General features: G+C 38.6%; 1 protein-coding gene across 2 annotated transcripts in view; it reads left to right on the plus strand.

The window, feature by feature from the left end:
• The window catches only part of SPIDR (scaffold protein involved in DNA repair), a 479,623-nt gene that overhangs the window by 132,017 nt on the left and 326,136 nt on the right, over window positions 1–21,470 (plus strand). Inside the window, exon 2 of one of the 2 annotated variants that reach the window (XM_042923262.1) lies at window positions 4,104–4,197. The exons of the other annotated variant lie outside the window; for it this stretch is intronic. The gene's annotated coding sequence lies outside the window, so the exon portion shown is untranslated. The remainder of the gene's footprint in view (window positions 1–4,103; window positions 4,198–21,470) is intronic. 2 annotated transcript variants of the gene reach the window in all.

Genomic DNA, 21,470 nt, shown 5'->3' on the forward strand with positions numbered 1-21,470 from the left:
CTCTTCCTGCTTCCACAGTGCACTTTGTCATAGCTTCCAGTGATCATTGCTCTACCTGCCTTTCTTCCCAGCTAGGCTGCAGGTTTCTTATGGCCTAGCATCGTCATGGATAAGTGAATAAATAAGTGAGGTAGAGGCAAGGCTTGCAGATCGATAGTGGCAGTGATTTTTTTAAGACTTATATACTCATGAGTTAAATACCTACATACATGGTGAAAGCATACATAACTAAATGTACCTAAATATTCAAGTCTTATGGAAATAGAATTGGTGATATTATATTTTTTATTCTATATTCCTTTAAATTTCTCTACTTTTATCATAATTTTATGCCTGTAATGAGGATGATCCCTTACTTTACAAAGTAAAGGGATTGAAGTTGCTATCATGGGCACATAATTTGTCATTTAGTGACAGCTTCTTCTGAGTGTCCATCAATACACAGTTGAGAATACTTAAAATATGCATCCTGATATAATAAGAATTTTCAACCATGAGAAAAATTAACTGGAAAAAGATTCTGTACCCAATTAGGAAAAATAGTTAAAGAAATGAGTGTGTAATAAGCATGCATGATCACATGGCTCAGTGATTTGAAAACCTATTACAGGGTTTTATGTAATAATTAAATTTTAAGTAGACTGCTCATTAACAAAGCTAATGTATCCCATGGGTTGAATGTGTGATTATGATCTGTATAACTTATATTTCCAGAAAAAAATTTTTTGATGAAAAACATTACTGAACAAACAACACATTTGTCATGGGCAGCAGCATAAAGCCCTAGAAAATTTTGGATGCTAAACTTCAGTTTTAAAAACTTATATTTTGTGTAAGGGTGCTGCAGAATCTATTTTACGTCTATTTTGTCATTCAGTTTTCACAGTGACCCTGTTGAGATGAGTATTACTGTCTTCATTTTGCCTCTTGGATAACATGGCTATATCCCAAGTTAAAAACTTGCCTGGCATATTACTCTGCTGGTAAGGGGCAGATGAGAACAACAGATGGAATCTTTGAATTAGATCATAAAAGAAGAAGCATCTCCTGTGTTCTACTAGTCAGTTTAAGTTGAGTGCTCATGTAAAAGGTTTTGAATTCTTAAATAAATAGGAAATTAAGGAATAGGGGGGAAAGTATGAATTTATCAACCAAGCTTCTAAGAGACACATTAAATTTTCTATCTTCATCTTTTACTTAGACTCTTCCATCCAAATTTCTGGCCCTTGGCACATTTTGCTATTTGGATCTAAGGGAGGGAAAATCATCCACCATGGTTCCATGTCCTAACACCCATTCCCTCGCTATGTGTCAAAACTGGCTGTGCTTATCTTGCCTGTGTGGGAGACAGTGCTGTGTTCTGCTCAGTGTATATCTGGTAGTTTTTCAAGACATCCCACTTGGTTCTAGGGTATCTACCTGAAAGAATGACCGAAGTTGAGGGGTTTAGGAAGGTCAAGAGAAGGAGAAAATTTGCTTAAGTCAAATTTCTTTTATTTTTTCTTCATCATTTCACGGTGGTTATGGATTACATTCTTTCTGTAGTATCAAGATAGCATTTCTTTCTTACCATACAATTTCTGGTTCTTTTATTTTATTGAGCTGAACGTCTAAGAAGGAATGCAAATTGAGCCTCAAACACATTTCCATATATATGTGCTTTTATTTTGTTTTTCACTTATAAGAAGGAAATTTGCAGTCTGGAATTTGGAATTCTGAAAAAAATGGGGAAGGAAATGAGGAGGAAGTAAAGAGAAAGAAAAGAAAGGTCTCTCATGTGTTGATACAGAGTTTTAAAGGTGCATGAAAGTGAGTAAATGACATTACAGAACATTCAATATAAATATGTTTATCTGTGGTTTAAGCAGATTTGTGTGTATTTAGTCACTAAAATACATGTGACTCACATGTGTTTTATTCTGATAATCTTTGTTCTCCAAAAGAAGTGACGAGTTGCCACCCTTACTTAACAAATCTGTTGACAAGTAAATTGGGCTTTTGCCAGACCTTTTTTATGTTTTTAATTTTAAAGACATAAATATTGAGAGAATATCTTACGTTTCCCCAAAATAATTGTATATCAAAAGTGATAGCTTTAAATTGAAAGCATTAAAATACAAAGTAGCTTTCCTAAAATGCCCCCCAGAAAAGTTGTAGCGGGTAGAAAGGTGGGTGAACTAGAGGTGAAGGAGTTGAATAAGCTGAAAGTATGAAGTAGCAAAAATAGAAATAGAAGAGGCAGAGGTAAAAGATAGCTCCAGGCATGGGGGCTAAGGGAGAGGGGATTCTTTTGAGGATCATATATTGACATCTTTGAATCTTTGCTTATGCTGAAATATCCATCCCAAACCCTCCAGCGTCATCTTTTTCTCACCCAAATTACTGTTCTCTCCCACTTGTTTCCACAGAATTGTTTTTATAGTTAATACATCTCTATAGTCCTTGATGGTGAAGTTGTGTGTTGTAAAGCTTTGTATTTTTGAGGACTTGGCAAGTTGCCTACAGTGAGTGCACAATAAATATTAAAAAACAAAACAAATAAAATGATAGCTTTACAATGTGCAATTACTCCTGAGTTTGGCCCATTTTCCTGTGGTGGCAGGAGACAGGACCTAACACAAATGTTCTTAATTTAATCAATCAACATTAAGATTTGAGGCTTAGAACTCCCTATACCCACCCCCAGCCCCAACAGTCTTATGAAATGAAAATGATTAAATAAAATCACTTTTTTTCCCCCTGTCTGTAGTTGTCTCTAAACATGGAGTGGCATTGGTTTAGACTGTCTGATAACAATTTCTCAGGTCAAGAGCACTCACATTTTGATCCTTATATTCACTGGGAAAAATTTTTTTTTTCAATATATGAAGTTTATTGTCAAATTGGTTTCCATACAACACCCAGTGCTCATCCCAAAAGGTGCCCTCCTCAATACCCATCACCCACCCTCCCCTCCCTCCCACCCCCCATCAACCCTCAGTTTGTTCTCAGTTTCTAACAGTCTCTTATGCTTTGGCTCTCTCCCACTCTAACCTCTTTTTTTTTTTTTTTTTTCCTTCCCCTCCCCCATGGGTTTCTGTTAAGTTTCTCAGGATCCACATAAGAGTGAAACCATATGGTATTTGTCTTTCTCTGTATGGCTTATTTCACTTAGCATCACACTCTCCAGTTCCATCCACGTTGCTACAAAAGGCCATATTTCATTCTTTCTCATTGCCACGTAGTATTCCATTGTGTATGTAAACCACAATTTCTTTATCCATTCATCAGTTGATGGATCAGTGGGAAAATTTTAAAGATTTTGTGTTCCTTTCTTTTTTGTGGGTTTTTGTCCTGCCCATAGATGTTTACATTTAGAAGTTATAATGTAGGATGCACACACCTATCTTATTGAATTTTTTCTGTATTGTTAATTCATAATCATAATAAGCTTACTATAGTATATAGCTGGAGATAATTAGCGGTAACATGTTTGTGTAATTTATTTTCATTTTAAGATACTAAGTCTAGTATGACTGGGATTTCATAGATATCTGGTGATGAGAATTAGCCACAGAGGTTTCAGACCTTCTATAAATTTTAGTGTGGTTCTATTTTATATTATTAACCATAGCACTATCACTTCTGTCCCACTCTGTTGGGACATTCTATTAGTTCCAAACCTCAACAACTTCTCTTCTTTGAAAAACACCACAGGTCAAGGCTGTTTAGGAGTCCCAAGTCCTAGTTTTGTGTACCAGAGTACTTTGTAACGGAGCCTGAGAGAGCCTTTCTTTTTGGGTACACCTACAGGGGCAAAAATGAAAAGAGAGGTGATAAATACAGGATAGTGATTTTATGTCTTATATTTTCTGTAGTGATGAGGGTGGGGTATGCATTTGTTTTAATTATTTTTCCTATTTTCCTAGACCGTAACCACTGTAGGTAAACTTGAGATTTTGATCACGTAACATTATGCCCTGTAGAGTTTATAAATGTTCTGTAATTTAGGGTGGAGATCATCCCTTCTCTGAAGAAAATACAGTCATTGTGTTTTGCGTATCTCTTTTGTGCCTCAAAAATATGTCATGAATGGTGGTTCTCATTTTGGAATATACCACTAGCCTTATCCTCCCAGGTACCCTTCCTGCTCCGAAAAAATGGATCCTCAGTAACAAGCCGTGACAGTGTGATCAGGATTGACTTTCATACCATGTTGTAAGTATATACGTCCGCATGTATGTAAAACTGTTTGAAAGAGGGCGGAGTGGTCCATCACTCTGTTTTACAGGAATGGAGAGACTGGCTCTCCCAGAAGACAGGCAGTAAGAATCAGGTGCTCCATTTCATTGCTATGTGGCTAGTTATTTCTCAGTAGTCCATAGGCAGCCAAGCCAGATATCACCCTCAAACTGTAATTCTGTAAGCCTGGAGAAGTTTATTCTGCTCACCTTGTTTGTTACTGATTCATTTTAACTATTTAAGAACAAGTTCCAGGGTAGGAAGCCTGCGAATGCCTGTGGACCCAGGTGGCTGGTACCAGCCAGGAGGGTCCAGAGGGCCTCCCTGGCTGAGCACAAGGACCATGAACAAGCTGCAGTCAGCTGTTGCTTTGTAAGAATGTGATTCCAGCTTTGCCACATCCTCTCAATTTCAAGAGAATCTGTCAATCCAGATCTGTATGTGTAATCTCCCAATTTCTACATGTAACTAGTTCAAATGAAAAATAGAAACCACATGTGAAACACTCTTTAGGGAAAAAACGAAAAACAAAGCCTTATCCACTGGTTGCTGGTTTGCATCTTGTGCTTTTTAAAAATTTATTTATTTTTTTATTTTTTGAGAGAGAGAGAGAGCGTGCACAAGCACAAATGGGAGAAGGACAGAGAGAGAGAGGGAGAGAGAGGATCCCAAGTAGCCTCTGCGCTCAGCGTGGTCTGACACAGAGCTTGAACCCACCATTGTGAGATCATAACCTGAGCCGAAGTCAAGAGCCAGATGCCCAACCAACTGAGCCACCAAGGTGCCCTGTCTTGTGCTTTAAAATATCTTGTGGTGCCCATCAGCCTTGTTCTTGGTACTGTCAGATCATAAACATGGCTTTGGTGTTGTTTGCGTTCATGGTAGGATAAGGCTGATTAGCCAGCATTTATTGTTTATGGTGAGGAGACATATATTTTTTTCACAATGCCCTCGTGCTTTTTAATACTGAAAATAAGTGATGAATGGAGTGCCTGGGTGATTCAGTTGGTTAAGCTTCCAACTACAGCTCGCACGATCTCATGGTTTGTGAGTTCAAGCCCCACATTGGGCTCTCTGTTGTCAGCACAGAGCCTGCTTTGGATCCTCTGCCTCCCTCTATCTCTGCCCCTCCCCTGCTCTCTCTTTCTCTCTCAAAAAAATAAATAAAAACGTTTAAGAACAACAAAAAAAAGGTGATGAGTGATACTGATGACACTAAAAAAATACAACTGATAAATGAATGAAATGACCACAGTTACATAAAAGGAGGTATCTAAAGTACTAGTGCTGTGACCTTACACAGTTTCATAACCTCTCTGACTTCAGTTTTATCATCCCTAAAAGGGGCTAGTAATGTCTGCTATCAGAGCTCCTTGTCAAGTTCAGGTGGGGCAACATAAGGATGAAAGTGCTTGTAAATGATAAAGTATTACAGGAGTTTGTCATAGCAGTAAGTCATTTTATTAATAATTCAGTTTTTGTGGTGTAGCCACTATAGAAAACAGTAATGGAAGTTCTGTAGCCTGTAGCCTGACAGATGTGGAAGTGGAGTGCTGGGGTGCAGTGTGGAGTGTATGTGTGCATACATGCCTGGATGAGTGTGCATGTACGTGCACACTCCTCTGATGTTGGCATAGTAGAGGCCTGCCTTGCTGGCTCAGAAAACAGCTTGTGATGTTGTGCCTGAGAGGCTGTGAAGTGAGTTGGCCTCCCTCTTTCGCATGGTACTGACAGAACTGCTTGCAGCGTTTTTAAAGACCAGCAGTGATTGTGATGTGCAGCAGGATCCAAAGCTCCCATTTCAAATGCTATTACAGCGTTAGTGGGAGTCGGACCAGTAGGTCTTCCTCTGTGCTCTGTAGTTACATGTTAGCCATATTAGATTCTTTTTTTAAGCTTGATTTTATTTGTTTTGGGAAAGAGAGGGCAGGCATGCACACACAAGTTGGGGAGGAGGAGAGAGAGGGGGAGAGAATCCCAAGCAGTCTCCATGCTGTCAGTGTGGAGCCCGACTGGAGCTCAGTTTCATGAACTGTTGGATCATGATCTGAGCTGAAATCGAGAGTTGGACACTTAACCGACTGAGCTACCAAGGTGCCCCCATGTCAGGTTTATTCTATTTGTAGAATATACATTGGGTTTTCCTTTTTTTTTTTTTTAAAGAAATGAAGTAGGTACACAAAAAATGTAAAAAGAAAAACACCCACAAATCTACTCAGCCTGAGAAATAAAACAATTGAGGGAAATTCAGGCTCTTTCCACCCATCTTTACCCATGTTCTTTTTTACTGGCGGGGATCGCCATTATAGACCAAATCCTGTCCCACCTTCAGGTGGTCGGCTCACATGTCTTCTTCTCTACCCAATGAGCTGACAAAGCAGTGAGTTTATTGGGGGTCATGTCACAGTAAGCCCTAGGGGAATCCTATAGGCTAATTCATGTGGCAAAAAAGTAACTGTAAAGGAATTACAAGACATAGAAGCTTCAGGTAGGATTTTTTGTTTATTTAGGTAGAAAAATATTTCGGACTCTTCACTTCTTGATTTCTCTTTTTTCCTTGTCCCCTGCCGTAGCCTCTGGCAGTGTCTCAAGAAGAACACTTGTTGGATGGCTACGTTCCATGTGCATGTTTGGAAGCATAATAGGTATTCACGTTATCCTGTAATATTTAAAAAGATACTCACTTTCTGATTTTGTTATTCAGAAGAGCAGAAACATGCTCTGTGCAGCAATTCCATGTGGGGGCCACAGAGCTCACATTTAGTGTTGAGAATGTGGTGACAAGCTACCAGAATCTGGGTGATTTACTGTACTGTCTCTCTCATTCCTCCCCACCTCCCTTTCTCTCTCCCTCTCTCTCTCATTGGGTTAAAGGAAAATCACTCTCTTCCGGCAAAGTTCTGCAAGCTATTCAGGGGACATAAAGAAAGGTGGCTGATGTGTCGTAGAGTCTACAACATTCATTGAAAGGTAGGAATTTGTGTTCCAAGTATACTTGGATTACTATTTCGTGGAGAAGGGGGAAAGAGGGAATAAGCTCTCAGTGTCTGTTATTGCTCCTATGAAAGAGTTGTTCTTCGGTTAATTATGAAATAAAACATTTGGTTTATGATAAGAGTATATTACATATTTTTCCTAGAACAGTAAGTGATCACCTTAACCCTTGTAGACTACACCTGACCCTAGCTCCTCCCAAACTATTGCATGGCTTCTGCTTTTTTGGCCATCAAACCAAGGGTCCTGTGAGCTGAGTGTTCTTGTAGGTGCCTCTTGCTTCCTTGATCCAGACTCAGGAGCTTGAGCCTCCTGGCGGCTCTCAGTTGAAATTCACTTGAAGAGCCATTGCCATCATTGTACTAATCTGGGCTGAAGGTTATCAGAACAACCCTAGCTATTGTTCCAAGCAGTGTTCTGGTTTTACTCCTTGTTTTTCTTTTCTTTTAATTGATGTATAATTGGCATATAATACTATATCACTTTCAGATACATAATGTAGTGATTTCATATTTGTATATATTGCAAAATGATCACCACAATAAGTCCAGTTAATATCTGCCAGGCAGTGTGTTTGATCTTACAGCTTCAAAGCCACTTTTGTTTTTCTTACACTTAAGGTATAGAACCTACCCCTGGATGAGGGACTAATCCACTGGTTGGCTAGGTCCACTCAGTTGTTTAATTACCAATTGGCAGGTGCCACTTTCTCTTCAGTTCACGGATAGAATTCTCATTTGGAAAATAGCCAGTCTTCCTTTGATTTCTTTCAGTTCTGACAAATCTTACACTCTATGATTTGAATTTCCAAAATTCTGTATGTTTTTCTGCAAGTCTTTTTAGTGGCATTTCCGGTAAAGCAAACCTTATTATCCAAGAATGTTTATTAAAGTGCATCTTCATCTTTAATAAGGAAGTGAGTTTATTTTATGGTCAGAGCTTGTCTTAGATCCATAAATACTTCAGAGCCTCAAGTGAGTTTCCAAGCTTTCCCTGCATGCACATAGGCAGGTAGCAAATGGATACTCTTATTAATTTGTTTTTAATTAAAAAAATATTTAATGTTTATTTTTGAGAGAGAGAGAGAGTGTGAGCAGGGAAGGGGCAGAGAGAGAGGGAGACACAGAATCCAAAGCAGGCCCCAGGCCCTGAGCTGTCAGCACAGAACCTGATGTGGGGCTCGAACCCACAAACTGTGAGATCATGCCCTGAGCTGAAGTCAGACACTTAACTGACTGAGCCACCTAGGTGCCCCTTGTTTTTAATTTTTTTAATTGAAATATATTCTGAGAGCTGTTGGAGGGGAGGTGGGTGGGAAGATGGGCTAAATGGGTGATGGGTATTGAGGGCACTTGTTGAGATGAGCATTGGGTGTTGTATGTAAGTGCTGAATCACTGGGTTCTACTCCTGAAACCAATACTATGTTGTATGTTAACTAATTTGAATTTAAATAAGTAAATTAAAAAAATAGAAGATAAAATGTCATATAAATGTGTACAGAAAGCAAAATTGAAAAAAATTTAAAATCAATTTCAACCAAAAAATTGAAATACATTCAACATACAGCAGTGTGTAAATTTAAGGTGTACGTGGTACTTTGATACATTACATATGTAATATGATTGCCATTGTAGCGATAGTTAGCATCTCTATAACCTTATATAATTCTCATTTCTTCTTAGAGGTTAGGATAGCTTCTAGTTTTTTAGCAAGTTTGGTGATTATAATACAATGTTGTTGTCTATTTTCACTCTACTGTACATTTCAGTCTCTAGGACTTATTTGCTACTTGTTGTAAGTTTGTACCCTTAGACAATATCTGCCTTGTCCCCCCTCATTCCCTGGGAACCACCATTTAGTTCTCCATTTTTATGAGTTTAGCATTTTTAGATTACACATATAAGTGACATCATTCAGTGTTTGTTTTTCTTTGCCTGACTTATTTCATTTAGCATAATGTGCTTTACATCCGTCCATGTGGTTGCAAATGGCAGGATTGTGTGTGGGTGCCACCTAGGCAGAGCCCCCTGCAAGCTTCCTCCTCTGCCCTCATGCACCTGTGGCTTGTTCTCTCAGCTTGTGTCTGTGCTGTGTACATACAGCACAGCACTTGTAACTAAAGAAGGAGTCCACAAATGTTTGGGGCGTATTATTTGTATAGCTTGCTTTCTTCTGCCAGAAGACCTGTATCAGGAAAAGACATATATGCATATTTCTGGATGTATCAAGCTTCTTCTGGGCCATTGCTTTATGGACAAATTTGCCCCATTCCCACTTTGCAGAGGTAGGTTTGCCCCAGCCTCCTTAGGTATCAGCTTCATAAGGTCTGCATGCCTCACTCCTGATGGCACTCCTCACTCCTGTACCATTTACTCAGTTTCCTTCCCCCATAGGCAAACAGTATTATTAAATTCTTCCAGAAATTTAAGTAGATGCATGTGAAGATTTATTCTCCAGCCCTTTTAAACAAATGGCAGCATGCTTGTCACTTGAAGTACACGTGTAGTGTGCCCAAATCTTTTCATGGTGACACAGGAAGTCTCCCTTTTATCACCCTGGGGCAGCATTCTAGCATGTGGTGATACCCTCATCTATTTAGCCATTCTTCTGTGGGTGGACTTTCAGATCATTTCCCATCTTTTCTTAACGAAGCTGAGTTATTTACTCTTATGCACATGCCATTCTGCATGTGAAGTGTTTTTCCAAGTACCATTCCTCTTCCTACTTTGAAATTTCCTTTACCCTGTGCCCTTAATGTCTAGAAGAAGTGGTTTATTTTCCTAGTCTGTTTTCCATATACTCCCATTACCTGCATTTAAACATTAGATAAATTGACTTGTATGCAACTCTGGACTGTTATGTGTACTACTGACTCATTCCTGTAGAGACCAGAGTGGATGGCCTACTTTATTAATCTCTATTTTAAAGACTGCTCTTCTAGGCAAGGGGAGAGAGATTATAAAAAGAGATGAAATTAGGAATGGAGATATAGATTGGATTGTGGGAGAAAACCACTGTTTGCTTAACTTCTTATGTGTGCTGCATAAGAAACTGAGGGATATGAAAAAGAATATACAGTTATCCCTTGAAGAACACAGGGGTTAGGGGCACTGAGCACCCCCCCCTCCTCCTGCTCAGCTGAAAATCTGAATATAACTTTTGACTTGCTAGAACTTAACTATTAATAACCTGCTGTTGACTAGAAACCCCACTCATAACATAAGCAGTCAGTTAATACATATTTTGCATGTTATATCTATTATATATTGTATCATTACAAATTGAGCTAGAGGAAAATATATTAAAATCATGGGAAAAAGAAAATGTGTACCATATTAATAAAATACATGTGGACTTGCACAGTTCAGACATGAGTCGGCTATATATGTATGTGTACTTTACACACACACAGGTCTTGATAATAGCAGGGAAGGTAAATGGCCCTACTTAACAGTGGTAGGAGTGGAGTGAGACAAAGAGAACACCAGATGGCAACAGGTGTGGAGGGCTTAAGGCGACTGTGGGTGAGAGTAAGAAAAGCCTTTGTGGAGCTAACCCCCCAAGGCTGAGATGTGTCTTGCTGCGAGAGCCCTGAGCAGAGGCCTGTGGCTGGGATGAGAGAGGGAGGTGGCCAAGAGGTGGCTGTGTGCTGTGTAGTAGGATGATAGGGTTCCAAGGTGAGTATGGGGCCCAGGGAATGGCTGGGTGTTGGAATGAGGGGCCACTGTGGTTCTGGAGTGGATAACACTGAATGTGGGGGGGGGGGGGTACTTTACTGGTAGGCCTGTTAAGATGGGGCGTGTGTGCACATGGACAGAAAGAATAGAAAGTGTCAGGGAGGTCAGGTTAGGAGACCAGAGTTTTTAATGGACTTGTTCTAGACACAGTATACTTGAGAATGGAGGGAGGAGTGAATTGTTAAGTTTATTGATGAATTAGTTTCAGTTCAGTTTGATGTCAAAGAGATTATAGAGTAAAAGAATAATCACACTAAAGCTGAGATCCTGGAGCACTGGTTACTTGGTAATGGAAATCTGAGAAAGGGGTAACTCTGAAGGGATTTATCAGTTCAGTTTTATCATGTGACATTGACTAAGATACTCAAGCATAAATGTCTCTTTGGCATTTGCAAAGATGAGTGGATTAAGTGTAAAAGGGCTAGAGGTAGAAACTTTGAAAGTTGTCCGTAATTTTTGGATTTTGCACTATAAGGACTGAAAAATAAAATCCTTATATAAAGAGAACTCACATACCCTATTTCCAATCAGTGCTATAAAATTCTTGCTTCATTCCAAGAGTATGAGTGGGAGAGAGGGGCAGAAGGGGGGGGGGAGGGTTGGCAGAAAGAGAGAGAGACAGAGAGAGACAGAGAGAGAGACAGAGACAGAGAGACACAGAGAGAGAGAGAGAATATCCCAAGCAGGCTCCATGCCCAGTATAGAGCCTGATGTAGGGCTCGATCCCACAACCCTGGAACCATGGCCTGAGCCCAAGTCAGGAGTTGGACACTCAACCGACTGAGCCACCCAGGGGCCCCTTGTGTTTTCTTTATAAACTGCAGTACGTGGAATTCTAAAATGACTTCCAACATCCCCACTCCCTGTTGTGCCCTGCATAATCCCTGAGACTGTGTAAGATGGAGTTTACTCTCACGATTAGATTTTGTTGTGTGGCACAGTAGACATTAAGAAGAGAATCCTCGGTGGGTCTGACCTGATCCTATGAGCCATTTAAATCTGGGTCTAGAGGTCAGAGACAGAAAATCAGAGCAGGAGAGGGATTTATGTACTACTGTTGGTTTAAAGTTGGAAGGGGCCACAAGTCAAAGAATGTGGCAGCATCTGGGAGCTCAGTGTGTACCCTGGCTGACAGCCAGCACAGAAATAATCATAAAACCTCAAGGAGCTGAACTGTGCCAACAGAAGAGTGATCTTGGAATTGGATTTTTCTCCAGACCCTCCAAAGGAGACCTAATCCCACCCAACACCTTATTTTCAACTTGGTGATACCCTGAGCAGAGGATTCAGTTAGAACATGCAAGACTTCTGGCCTATAGAACGATGAGCTCATAAATGAGTGTGGCTATAAGCCACTGAGTTTGTGGTAACTTGTCTACACAGTAGTAGAAAACTAATACAGTGTTTGTGAACAGCAGTTGATGGAGACAACAGGTATACATCATTGTATAAACCCACATATTTAAGGGGCACCTGGGTGGCTCAGTCGGTTAAGCGTCTGACTTCAGTTCAGGTCATGATTTCACAGTTTGTGAATTTAAGCCTTGCATCGGGCTCTCTGCTCCGAGAGCAGAGCTTGCTTCAGATCCTCTGTCTCCTTCTCTCTCTGCCCCTCGCCTGCTCACATGTGTGCACGTGTGTGCACTCTCTGTCAAAAATAAACATTTATTTAAAAACCTACCTATTTAAGATAGGGGGAGTATGTCAATAAAAGGAAGTTAAATAGCTGACAAAAAAATTCTACCACCCTGGTGTGTCCTAGCATATTCACAGGTTCATCTCTACCACCCAAACCTCTTATTTGACCCCCCTGGCTGATAAGTGCTGATATAGCACTTATTTGAGCCCCCTGGATCTGGCTTTGTGCCCTATGGCACTTAGTGCTCCTTCCTTTAATAGCACTTAATATACTATGTTGTAACAGATTATTCCTTGTCCATAACCAGCATGAGTTTCACTCAGTATTGTAGTAGGATCATCTAGCAGAGTACTTGGTGGTCAGGAAGCATTTATTAAATGAATGAAGGTAAGGAAGGAAATACTAGTTGGAGATAAAAGGGCAGCTGAAGAAAAATGGGAAGAAAGGAAGATAGAGATCATAAGAACACAGTGATCCAAAAGCCAAAGTAGAAACTGTAGGATGATGGACATCAGTGGTTATTACAGAGTCAGAAGGAATTGAGAAGTCAAAAAGATGATTTTGCTAGGGAGATTCCCAGTCCTGAATGCAGATTGTTCATAGTAGAATAGTGAATGCTAAAACAAGATTTGAGTGATAATTAACCACAGACCCTCAGTGCCTCACAGTGTCTTGCAGAGGTGATTGTGGTGTGGTCTTGATGTAAAGAGAGAAGGTGGCATGGTGGATACACTTCACACTCACTTTCCTTACACAGGAAAGAAAGTCACATGGTCTTTTATGAAAAATTGTTAGCAGTTTCTTTCTTTTTAATATATGGAGGCTACTATGGACTAAAAGCAAACATGCCTGTAATACTGTTTCTGCTTAATGGTAGAAAAGATCTGCTCTATGCAGATCTATAATTTACAAGCATCAGAAAAAGAATTCTGGGCATGATAAAAAAAAATTAAAAGAGAGATAAGCAGCCAGGATATGAAGTCCTTATTGAGTTCCTAATATGTACCAATTATAGGGATAGAAACAACTCTCACTAAAGTTTCCTTAAGCCTTATTATGTGAAAGTTGTATTACAGTAAAAACGATAGCTTGGGCTATTTCATATAACACCAAACAACTGACTGGTAACGTGTCCTCTGTGATAGGGTACATTTTGTGGGCAAGTGGAAATAAACTTTAGGAGAAGTTAGCCATTTGGTATACAGAGACGAGAAGCTTATTAATGGGATGGGCTTGTACATGAAGAGGACATTGCAGGACATCATAAAACAAAGAGAAATATGACTAAGATTCTTACAGTGTGTAGGAGCAGATGAATGCGTGTTCTTCCTCTGTTCCTTTCAGTCGGTATCATCATCAGACATCTTTCCAGAAGATCTTTCTGTAAGGAACAGAAGATACTGACAGATCCTAACAGAAAGACAGTTAATGTAGACATGATTTGGCTTTTGTGGGCGAACTTTGCCCCAGACTGCATTGGGAAAGCTTCATATTTACAATTAATGATAACCTGAATATACTACTTAATGTTTTAGTATGTTTGAGATCATAAGTAGTTTTTTCAGATTTTCTCAAGTTCTTGAGACACTTAATTTTCCCTCTTGACTTCCTCTTCATCTTAGAAACTGCAATTTCCTTTGTAGGAACAGCTTCCTGCTGGGTGCTGTTCTCTTTGGCCACTTCTGTCTTGGATGCCCTGTGTTTTTACCTAAACCCATAAATGCATTGCAACACTATTCCATTTCATCATCCTATGAATTGAGAAAGTCTAGCAGGAAATCACAAGTTGACTGTCTCCAACAAAAGCCTCATGTTTCTTGGTTGCTGTGTCATGGTAGGCAGTTGGTATTCTGAATGGCAGTTATTAAGAGGACACTTTGTAGAAAAAAACTTATTTTCTAAGGATATATTTAAGAGGCTAATCATCTTGGAAACAGAGTACATGTGGAAAGAAAATATTTTCACCAGTGTCTAAAAAAGATCCTATTTCCAGTGCTGTTTTCCCTTATGGACATATTAAATTCCTTAATTTACAACAGTGACTTTTGATTTGTCTATTTGTTTTTATTTTTACAGATGTTTTGTGTGTTTCCTCACCCTCCCAATTTTGAGTCTTTTTCTTTAACAGAGTGGAAAGAGATCTCCATTAATTTTATATTTCATCCTCTCTTGTGTTCTGCACACTCTGTTGTGTACTGTTAATCTTTTCTGTGCAGGAGCTGATTTCATTATTATCTTTTGGAAAGGTAGTTTCCTAGATATAACAATGGGTCAGAACAGAAGTGGTCAACCTTTCAAGTGAATAGTCTCTTAAAATTTTTGTTGTGGTCTCCTGGGGCCTTCTTTTGTGTGTATGACATCTAATGTAAAAAGAAATGTCTCCTCACCCTCCAAAGCAGAAGGAACCTCTTTAGTTTCCTTCTCTATCAACTGCAGAAGTGGTGTAAAGTTTATTTCCCCTTTGTTGATATTCAGATGGAACAGTTGTCCCTGGGGCTCCCAACACATTAGGGAAAGGTATTTGTGAAAAAAACATATTTTTCTGCTGTTGTTATTCAGAGATCAGATAGAGAGAAGTTTTCAGTAAGTAATATGGCCAAAGTTAATTTATTTCACATTCTATCCTATAGTAAATTCCTCTAAGTTAATCTATATTCTTAGAGCCATGCAAACCAAGTTGGGGTTTCATGAAGCTAAAAGTCTCAAAGAAAGGACAGACATGTATACAGATACTTTTAGTACATAGAAAAGGGTGCAATGTATGGTGATTAAAAAAAAAAAAAAAAAAAAAAAAAAAGCTCTCTGTGGGTTAGGAAAAAACTCCATGGTAGTTACATGCTAAAAGAAGTATAGGAAAATATCAGTGGTAGAATCTAGATGATAGATAGGTGGGTGCTTGCTATAAAATTTACTCATAGAATGTTGGGGTTGGAGAGAAAGGCTTTGATGAAGGATACTTGAACAAAATCTTCAACATTGAGTAGAAGTGGCCAAGTAGGCAAGAAGGAGGAAGTACATTCCAGATAAAAGAAATAGTATGAGGAAAAGAGAAGGGAGAGGAAGGGAGCGGAGGGGAAAGGGAAAGAGAAGGGGAAGGAAAGGAAGAGCATTCTGGGGAAATTCAGTATTTTGGTGCAACTGAGTTAGGTTTTTTTATGGAAGAGCAGTACGAAATGAGATTAGAGAATTAATATCATGAGGGCCTTGAATGTCAAACTGTTTGCTTTTTATTTATGCCTGCAAAAGACAGAGTTCTTTCTCCATATTTAACAAAACAAAACTCACACCTTTCTTGACTATGCTTTTCCTGCAGGTTCTGCTTCATTCCCCAGACCCCATGTAACATAAAATTTCTTGAGACATGTGTCTAAGTTTGCTGTCTCTAATGTCTCTCTAATGTCTCTCCTCCGTCTCCTGTGTAGCTTTATTCCTTCCCCAATGGTGCTATTCCCTAAGGCCACCAAGGACCTACACAGGGTTCAATCCAAAGGCAAACTATCTATCATCATCCTACGTGGCTTATCAGCAGCACTGACACTACTGATCATTTGTTCTTCCTTAAAAAGTACAATTAGAGATTTTTTTTTTGAGGGATGACGATGAAAACCATCAAAGTATAATTGTTGCTTCATGAAACTGTTGTTTCAATTGTAGATGTATGTCTTGCCAGCTGAAATGTATACTGTGGTCAAAAGCAGTTTGAAAACATTAAAAAAAATTTTTTTTTAGTGTTTATTTTTTAGAGAGAGAGAGAGAGAGCGAGAGAGAGAGAGCGTGAGCGTGAGCAGGGGAGGGGCAGAGAGAGAGGGAGACACAGAATCCGAAGCAGGCTCCAGGCTGAGCTGTCAGCAGGGCTCGAACCCGATGCAGGGCTCGAACCCATGAACTGTGAGATCGTGACCTGAGCTGAAGTCGGATGCTTAACTGACTGAGCCACCCAGGTGCCCTGAAGACATTTTAAAACTCTAACAGAACATAAGAGTTAAGAGCATGGATGACATGGTTTCACGTGAGCCAGGTTGGAGTCCCAGTTGTTGTTACTCTGTACCTGGAAGCAAATAACTTAACCTTTTGGGCCTTCTCTGTAAAGTGTGTATAAAAAAAAAACAAAAAAACCTATCTTATGGGACTACAGTAATGATCAAAAGAGATCATGAAAATAAAGCCTCTGGCATATAGTAGGTTGCTTCCAAAGGCGGGTGGGAGTACGCATCACTCATAAATGGCTAAATTCTACCAGGTGGTTAGAAATCTCTGCCTGGAACTTTCTGGGTTATGGTAATCACCTTTTATCCTAATTCCATATATCATTTGCCCTCTGGCTCTGCCATACTGATTACATCACAGCTTCCCAAACCTGATAGCCTCCTTATTCCTCCATATTTCTGCTCTTGCTGTTGTCTTTGCTTAGAGTGCTCTCTTCCTGCCAACCTCTGCCTCACCTGTGAAAGATGGACGCATTTTTAAGTCACTTCTTCTGGGAAGACTTTCCCATCAAACTTCCTTGCCCATAAACTTGGTCTTGCTCCCTGTGTATCCTCCCCTGCCCCATGTCTTCTGTAACACCTGTTACTCTTTATGCCACTGATATGTTTGCTTTTCCTTTCCTTCCTCAACATTGTAAGTTTCTTGAGGTCAAGCTTAACTGTCTCATTTATTTTTTGTCCCCAGCTAGAACAATGCCTGGTATATAGTATACATGTAATTAAAGTTTGCTTGGCAGATAAGGATAGAAAGTTTTGCAATTTGCATAACCAGTGCTCGGCATCAGGGATACTGTCCCTGTTCTTAAATACCTTACAGTGCTTTTTATGCTCTTTTAATCCTCATGATGACTTTGTGAAGTAGATATTATTGTTCTTCTTCTCTAATTTGAGACATTGAGGCTCAGAATGGTTAAAAATTTTATCCAGGTTATACCACTAGTAGATACTGAAGCTAGAATTTACTACAAATTAAGTCAGAATTTACAGGTCTCTGACTCAAGTGGCAGTTCATTTTCCTCTGCATCAATAGGAAGATGTCTTGTTCACTCGTATATTTCCCATATTGACTAGAGCATTTCTTTTTATGTACATGACAATGAATTAAAATTTCTTTTAAGTGAATCAGTGTCAAAAGTCGGTCATTTTCTGCCAGGAATAATACTTTTCCAAATGATATGTAATCTGAAAGAACTAACACAATGTCCAAAATTCTTAGCTGGAGTTAAGTACTGTGGTAGGTGTAAAGAAAATGAAAAGGAAGAGGTATTAGAATTAGAATAAGGTTCTTCAGGAATGCATTCCTTAATTATCAAGCTACTGATGTAATTGTGGGAAATGGGGGTAAACAGTAAAATATTCAGATCACTGCTATGGAACATATTCCTGAAATGGAATTATAAAACTTGATTGAAAATCTGTAGTCATCAGAGAAGTAGTATTTCAAATAGTGCTGCTAGTTTTAATTAAAGATAAATCATGAAGATTACAACTTTCTCTTAATTGAAAGTCCTAATTAAAAAAAAAAACATGTTTTTAAAAAATTCCATGGGCTAATCCCCTAAATTAACCGTTTTTATTTCAAAAGTTATAGGGACTATCATGTGTAACACTTATTTAGAGCACTCCACCAAAAGTCTGCTAGAACTGATCCATGAACTCAGCAAAGTCGCAGGATACAAAATCAATGTACAGAAATCAGTTGCATCCTTATACACTAATAATGAAGCAACAGAAAGACAAATAAAGAAACTGGTCTCATTTACAACTGCACCAAGGACCATAAAATACCTAGGAATAAACCTAACCAAAGATGTAAAAGTTCCGTATGCTGAAAACTATAGAAAGCTTATGAAGGAAATTGAAGAAGATACAAAGAAATGGAAAAACATTCCATGCTCATGGATTGGAAGAATAAATATTGTTAAAATGTCAATACTACCCAAAGCTATCTACACATTCAATGCAATTACAATCAAAATTGCACCAGCATTCTTCTTGAAGCTAGAACAAGCAATCCTAAAATTTGTATGGAACCACAGAGGACCCCAAATAGCCAAAGTAATATTGACAAAGAAAACCAAAGCAGGAGGCATCACAATCCCAGACTTTAGCCTCTACTACAAAGCTGTCATCATCAAGACAGCATGGTATTGGCACAAAAACAGACACATAGACCAATGGAATAGAATAGAAACCCCAGAATTAGACCCACAAAAGTATGGCCAACTAATCTTTGACAAAGCAGGAAAGACTATCCAATGGAAAAAAGACAGTCTCTTTAACAAATAGTGCTGGGAGAACTGGACAGCAACATGCAGAAGAATGAAACTAGACCACTTTCTTACACCATTCACAAAAATAAACTCAAAATGGATAAAGGACCTGAATGTGAGACAGGAAACCATCAAAACCCTAGAGGAGAAAGCAGGAAAAAAACCTTTCTGGCCTCAGCCACAGCAATTTCTTACGTGACACATCTCCAAAGGCAAGGGAATTGAAAGCAAAATGAACTAGGGACCTCATCAAGCTAAAAAGCTTCTGCACTGCAAAGGAAACAATCAACAAAACTAGAAGGCAACCGATGGAATGGGAAAAGATATTTGCAAATGACATATCAGACAAAGGGCTAGTATCCAAAATCTATAAAGAACTCACCAAACTCCACCCCCGGAAAAAAAAAAAAATCCAGTGAAGAAATGGGCAGAAGACATGAATAGACACTTTTCTAAAGAAGACATCCAGATGGCCAATAGGCACATGAAAAGACGCTCAACGTCGCTCCTCATCAGGGAAATACAAATCAAAACCACACTTAGATACCACCTCATGCCAGTCAGAATGGCTAAAATGAACAAATCAGGAGACTATAGATGCTGGAGAGGATGTGGAGAAACGGGAACCCTCTTGCACTGTTGGTGGGAATGCAAACTGGTGCAGCTGCTCTGGAAAACAGTGTGGAGGTTCCTCAAAAAATTAAAAATAGATCTACCCTATGACCCAGCAATAGCACTGCTAGGAATTTACCCAAGGGACACAGGAGTGCTGATGCATAGGGGCACTTGTACCCCAATGTTTATAGCAGCACTTTCAACCGTAGCCAAATTATGAAAAGAGCCTAAATGTCCATCAACTGACGAATGGATAAAGAAGATGTGGTTTATATATACAATGGAATGTTACTGGGCAATGAGAAAGAATGAAATCTGGCCATTTGTAGCAACGTGGATGGAACTGGAGAGTGTTGTGCTAAGTGAAATAAGTCAGGCAGAGAAAGATACATATGTTTTCACTCATATGTGGATCATGAGAAACTTAACAGAAGACCAGGGGGGAGGGGAAGAGGGTAAAAAAAAAAAAGTTACAGAGAGGGAAGGACGTAAACCATAAGAGAGTTTTAAATACTGAGAACAAACTGAGGGTTGATGGGGGTGGGGGAGAGGGGAAAGTGGGTGATGGGCATTGAGGAGGGCACCTGTTGGGATGAGCACTGGGTGTTGTATGGAAACCAATTTGACAATAAATTATATATATATGTATATATATATATATATATATATATATATAAAATTAAGTAAAAATTAAAAAAAAGAATGAGAAAAAATAAATAAACATATCTAATCAAATATAAGTTTTACCCTATAAGTGTGGAGAAAAGTGAATATATGAGTTGGTATACTTTAGTAATTAGCCTGATTTTGGTTGTTTGTAGGGGAAAAGCATTCAAAGCATTTGAGATTTCCAGGTGTAAAATTTGACAGTAGTCTAGTTGAAAGTAATTGTTTGTTTATTTTTAGAAAAAAGTCAATGCTTTTCATTATGTAGGCTTTCCAAGTATTTGCTCCAAACCAGATCAATTCAGTGATTTTCAATAGATTCAAAATAAGTCAGTCATTGTATTGAATTTACAAATTAAGGAGGATTTTAATGGTAGGCCCAAGTTACCATTGTTTAAAATTTCTACTGAACTCATGTTAATATTTGATTGTGTTGAAACATTTTCTGGCATAAGTTCCATTTCTTGAAATTCCAAATTAAGAGAAATTGTGAAAGATAATGACATTCTGATAACAATAGATGTTCAGGGGCATAGGCCTAGGAGAAATAAATTGTGGAAAGTGCTTAACCCTGAGGCTTACTTTTGAAGTGCTATTGTCAATTACGTTATTGTTTTTGATATTGTTTTTTTTTCTTTAATAAAAGTTGACCTGTTCTTGTTGCCATGTGCTCTTGTAGGTTAATTTGTTTGACTCATTTTAGGTGTGTTGGTACCTTCAACTGAGCCATCTTTTTCTTTTTTTAAAAATAGTATTAAGGAGAGTCAGTCAAAGAGGATTTCCGAAGAAGAAAATAAAATAGATAAATATTTCTCTAGAAGTTAAAAATGGCATAATAGAAACCACTTCTATTATAAACAGCCACCTCATTTTTTTGTGTGTGTGTATATCCTTTGTTGTCTATATAAACTTCTGAAGTAAACTGTATTTACTCAAAAGCAATTAAACTTTATTACCTAGAAAACAATAAAAATATAAATTTCCCCATTTGGGTTATATTTCCAAATTGTTTGGGTTTAATTATTTTACAAGTCTTGTTTATTTCAGTTTGAAGTCTAGATATCTATCTAGGTTGACTTTTGTTCTTTTTTTTTTTTTTTTTTTTTTAATGTGTGTCTAGCAGAAAGAGTATCTTCCTATTTTTCTCTACCCTGGTCCTTGTTGTGACAGTTTAGTTTTAGATGCTTTCCTAAAGAGCTGAATTTTAATCTTCTGATTTGTTCTGGACAAGTATGCTTTCAGTTATACCTATTTTAATCAAGGAGGCAAAGCCATCCATTTCAAGAAAGCCATTTTAAAAATAGACAATGTTGGGGCACCTGGTTGGCTCAGTCAGTT

Source organism: Panthera leo, chromosome F2 (genome assembly GCF_018350215.1).
Source record: "Panthera leo isolate Ple1 chromosome F2, P.leo_Ple1_pat1.1, whole genome shotgun sequence".
NCBI classification, from domain to species: domain Eukaryota; kingdom Metazoa; phylum Chordata; class Mammalia; order Carnivora; family Felidae; genus Panthera; species Panthera leo.